Here is a 5,930-nt window from a genome sequence, read left to right on the forward strand (position 1 = left end):
TCTCTCCAAATGTAATACTAATGACAATGAGTGTGCTAAATTTTTCTTACAATAAATTGAAAATAATGCTTAATCAATGAACTCGTAACCAAGAAAACTATACATAGATATTCACCCCCATGACCAAGAGCCCACACAAGGTAGGATACCATGATAACAATCCTAAAATGTGTTGAAATTTGAGCTGAATGATGAGCTATGGTGGATCAAACACTAGAATCAACATAATTAAGAAAGTGATTAGCAAATGATTAACACGTAATTAGTGAATAATTATCAGATAAATTAATGTAGGCATGGATACTCAAAAACCAGCAAATTCTCATTAGGGCTATGCCTCAATTTATAGTGTTTACATCAAGCATCAAATCCCATTGATTTCTCCATGATTCACTCCCAGAATATCTCCACCTTTTGCCTGATTCTCTCCACCTCTTCTCTTTTCCCTGAATATCTCCCAGAATAACTCCACACTCCTAAATTCCCTCATGCTACCCATTATTCTCTCCCAGTAGATTCTCCTAACCTTTTCACAGGTTCTTTCACAATTACATCTCCTCTTTTACAGCCTCTATCCAAGAGCTTGTTCCCACACACACCCTATTCACTTGTATATTTCAACACCTCCCCTCAAGTGAATACTCCTAGTACACCTAGACCCTGTACCAAGTTTGCCTCCCCTTACTTGTTAGTCCGCGACCAGTGTCTACTCCTCCCCTCAAGTTATCTCAGCACACCTGGACCCTGTATCAAGTTTCTTTCTTACTTGACAGTCCGCGACCAGTGCCTCAAGTCCCTAAACTCCATAGTCCTTGACACTCTCTCTCTCTATGTGTCCAAGGCTACTATAAGTGCCCGCGACCTTGACTAAAGTGCTCACACATACATCTACCACGTGGCCTACATCATCGGTGGCTCAGAGGTGGTTTTACTTTATTGGGGCAGGTTACATTGGGTTGTGGGTTCTCTCTCTCTCTCTTTCTCTCAGAGATTTTCACATGGCTCCTCACTCTTTGGAGCCTCACATCTTCTCTTTTCTTCAGTCTTCTTCTCGTGGCAGCATCTCTCCACGCGTCCGTCTCTTCTTCCAGTCTTCTCAGGGTAGCTTCTTTTCTTGTGGCAGCTTCTCTTCTCGTGTCCATGTCTTCCTTCAGCTTTTCTTCTTGGTGTGGATCCTCTTCTTGGGAAGAGATATTCTTCTTCTTTCATGGCTGGGGCCATGAGCTCGTCCGTCAGGTCATTTTGCTCCATGTGAGCAACATGTTTCAATGATTTGCTGACAGTTCCTTTGGGCTTTTTATGTTTATCTTTTGTCATTATGCAATGCAAACCCAAATTTATGCGGGAGGTCTTACCTCTTGCCTTAATCTGGACAAGGGCAGTGTCTGTTCCCATTTTTACACTGATAAAATATGCCCAATACATAATGCATATAGCATTCATTCTCATGCACATTCCAAATGCAATTCTGGCTGTGAATAATCTTGAATTTGAGTGAGATTTACAGGCATTAACCAAAGGTTAAATGCAAAATGATGATTTTCACAATTTTATCAGCATAATTTTACCAAAAATTACATTAAATTAAGGGTAACCAATTTGTATGGGATGGTTGGAGTATCAAACCAACTCCGATTTGCAATCTGAAGTTATAGGGATCTGTATCAGATACCTAATGGTTAATTTGAACCCTCAATTGCACCAAAATATAGTGATTAGCACTGATTAATCACTGATTAGCAAATTAATGCTCTGGTTTGTGTGCAGAAAACAGAGTATGCGGGGAGCCCAGATCTGATGCCTTCCACTTCAAATGAGCTTAAATGCTTTCAAAGGCATCAATAGCAATGAGTCTAGTAGAGGATTAAGCCAAGAAACACAAGATTTGACCAAATAATTAAAGCTTAATCTCTGTTTTACCAAAGTCACCTGCAGATTTGATGAAGAGCTTTGATCTCTCTGTAGACTTGATGAAATTGATTTCTGTCTTCACCAGCTTGTAGAGCATGCTTGATTACCCTTTGTGCTAAGAGGAATTAGAGAGTTTTGACCTGAGCAAAGAGCAATCTTCATTCTACTTCAGAAAAACGGCGCCGGTTCAAACGTTGATTTCTGCTTCATTTCTGCGCGGTTTGCAGCATGGAGTGAATGGGCTTGAAGCTAATGAGCTTAGCTAGCTTAAGCTAGAAGCTCATGACCTAATTTTAACTGTGCTGGATGCTAGAGACCCTCCACTGGCTGGGGGTGAAGGGGAAGAGAGAAAACTCACTAAAAACTGATTTTTTTGCTAATTATCTTACTAATCTTGATTAATTCACTAATGGGCTCATAAATCTAGTTGATTCTAGGCATGGCTCTGATACCATGTTGAAATTTGAGCTGAATGATGAGCTATGGTGGATCAAACACTAGAATCAACATAATTAAGAAAGTGATTAGCAAATGATTAACACGTAATTAGTGAATAATTATCAGATAAATTAATGTAGGCATGGATACTCAAAAACCAGCAAATTCTCATTAGGGCTATGCCTCAATTTATAGTGTTTACATCAAGCATCAAATCCCATTGATTTCTCCATGATTCACTCCCAGAATATCTCCACCTTTTGCCTGATTCTCTCCACCTCTTCTCTTTTCCCTGAATATCTCCCAGAATAACTCCACACTCCTAAATTCCCTCATGCTACCCATTATTCTCTCCCAGTAGATTCTCCTAACCTTTTCACAGGTTCTTTCACAATTACATCTCCTCTTTTACAGCCTCTATCCAAGAGCTTGTTCCCACACACACCCTATTCACTTGTATATTTCAACAAAATGGAATTGATCATGGTGATAGACACAAGATAAAGCAAAAGATTAAGGTGGATTATACCACACTAAAAACTCCATGATGAGAGAGAGAGAGAGAGAGATTGCACATTCAACACAAGATCTCTATTCTATTGCATTCACAACAATGAACCATTTAATGATATAGGCTGTCTAGCCTTATCCCACTTTACATATCATCATCCACGTGGCACTCCCTTTTTCACTCTTTTTGTCAACACTCACATACCATACAATATTACATGTGGCATTCTTATCTTACCACAATATCTTGCACCTCTGTGCTTTCCCACATACACACAACACCGTGATTACATCTCTCAACATATTTCTTGTGTATATTTTTTTAAATCTATGTTGTGTTATAGAAAATGTTATGTTGATTGGGAAATAACTCATGCAATCTATAGGCATAACGATATGTTTAAACTCGCATCTTATAATAGCTATAGACATGATGTGTGAATATATATTTTTGATTAGTTTCTTTTAATTCTAGAAAAATATCACCTACATTGTTGAACTTGCTTAGATTTACTCAACAAAGGCCACCCCCTAAGCACTCTAAGAAGAAGCGGATGTCCATGGGTGAAGAGTCTCATCGACATGGGGAAGGAAGAGTATCAATTGAGGTAGACTTAGATTCACCCTAAAGGAGGATCTAGAGAAAGAGCAATGCATACAAGCATGGAATGAGGCTTGGATGATCACATTTGAATGGGCTTTTTTTGATACTAATGTTGCTAGGATTTTTTACAAATATTGCAAGAACGATATTCGTTCCAAAAGTGAACATGGAAAAGCTGGTTTAATTAATATACAGCATCATGCCCTTACTGAGCATGCTAAGACTAGGGCACATGAAGATGCCAAGTACATGCATAATGACAGAAGGGTGTTGATAATAGATAGCATGAACACGTCAAAGGAAGTTACTAATCATGCCACTCTTAATCTCTTTCTCGTTGCATATTTTATTACACAGGAGAATCTTTCTTTTAGTAGTAAGCATCCTAAACTGTTGAAACTGATCTAAATGCCCATGCATTACACATGATCTATATCAATGAAAAGGCATGCACTAACTTTATATATTGCATAAGCGATGCATTGTTGCAATAAATTATAGAAAGGATAAAGTCCTCTATGTCTTTTAGTTTAATGATGGATGAGTCTATCGACATTGGACTCACACAACATTTGATTTTCTATGCCTCTTTAATTGAGGATTTTCAACCAATAATTGTATTTCTCAGTTTGGTAGAAATACAAGGGGGTAAAACACTTCATTTGTATGAGTAATGTAGATTTTTCTTCACTCAATTAAACTTGGATGTAAGTAGCATGGTTTGTTTGGGCACTAACAGTGCTTCAACTATGATTGGCCATGTCAATGGGCTTTCTAGTCGCATGAAGCGAATCAGTCCATACATAACATCAACCGTTGCATTACTAATAGGACAAGTCCCTGTGTGTCAGATGTGGTGAAGAGGTCTCAATGTGCACAAGGAATTCACAAAGTAGTCAATGAGATTGCTAGAATTTTCTCTCGAAGTGCCTTATTGAAGAAGTTAGAGGCAGAGTTTACTTGTGTTGAGCTTCTAGTATGAGTCATATCCATTAAGCGAGATGGTTAAGTAGATCCTCTGCTATACATAAAGTGTGTGAATCCTTTTAGCCACTTCTTATGCTCTTGAAATCTGAGAATCCAAATTTTTTCCAAAGAGGTGCCAACCTGTAGTTTGTTTACAACATTCATTTCATGGCTGATATCTTAGAGAGGTTGTCTACAATGAGTAAAACTTTCTAAAGAAGCTTTGTTGATATATCAGTAGTAGTAGGTGGCCTCGTAGAAACTGAGATACACATATTTTTACGGTAGTTCATCCTCTATATAGCATAATGGGGTATCATATTATCGTAGAGACTATGGACCTTGTATGGGTCATCTTGCCTCACTTCGAGCATCTCGTCGAGGCAATATGTATAGATCCATAAGCATTCATAGAAATCTGGATGGCATAGATTTGGAGGAGGGCATTCAATTTCCAAAAGGAATTTTTAAATTTGGTGATAGGTATCTTGCTAGAACATTCCCAGATAAGGATTTTGTTCAAGGCTTTAAGGCATTAGCACCTTCTAGCTTTCCAAGAGGAAAGCCACTCAAGAACTATGGATTTAAAGAAATTAAAACTTTGTCCTCTTACTATGGTGAAGCAAAGTTGTTGGAAAGTGAGAAGGAAATCGATCCTATTTATTGACAAGTTGCAAGTGAAGAAGGAGTATGAACATTTCAAAGCTTAAGCACCCTATGAATGGGAAGCTCGTAACAGCTTGCGAGACACGTGGCTGTCTATTAACAGAAACCCCACCACATCTGCTGAGTATCCAATGCTACTTAAATTGGCACACATATCCATGCTTCAATGTGCCAGCACAACAGCGTGTGAACGAGGATTTAGTATTCAAAACATTATCAAGGATCGGCTTCGAAACTCTTTATATACAAGAAGTCTAGATGCCCTCATGCATGTGTCAATTGAAAGCCCCTCTCTTGAGAGTTATGATTTTAATCCTGCAATTGACTTATAGAGAACCAGTGCAAAACGAGTCGCCATATTTATGGTCAAAGCACAAGGTATGATTTGCACTATTTGTTAATTTAAATTAGAAAATACCATTGAATTGGATTTTTATTTATTTATTTAGTTTATGTGTAGGGTTGATGGGATTCAGCGGGGATGAATCCAGTTTGCTTAAAATTGTAGGCTTCAAATTGTTTGTTTTTAAACTTCATATAATTTATTTTCACATTCTGTAATAGATGGTGCAGAGAGGCTGCAGACAGTCTGTTTTGGAAAGTAGAAGGGCAAGATTATTCTCACATTTTGTGGATGGGCCCTTTTGAGAAGAAGATTAATTGCAAAGAAGATCAGATTTTGCATTCAAAGTTGAAGACAATCTATTTTGGTGGAAAGTTTATGGGCCTATTTTGGAAAGGAGATTCTATTTTCGGATTTTCAGAAGTCGAAGATTACCTATTTTATTTTGGAAAGCTGAAGGAAATTTTGAAAAACATATGTAAAGGTTTCCCT

The sequence above is a fragment of the Cibotium barometz genome, chromosome 32 (genome assembly GCF_041138505.1).
Source record: "Cibotium barometz isolate CiBa-2024 chromosome 32, ASM4113850v1, whole genome shotgun sequence".
Taxonomy (NCBI): Eukaryota; Viridiplantae; Streptophyta; class Polypodiopsida; order Cyatheales; family Cibotiaceae; genus Cibotium; species Cibotium barometz.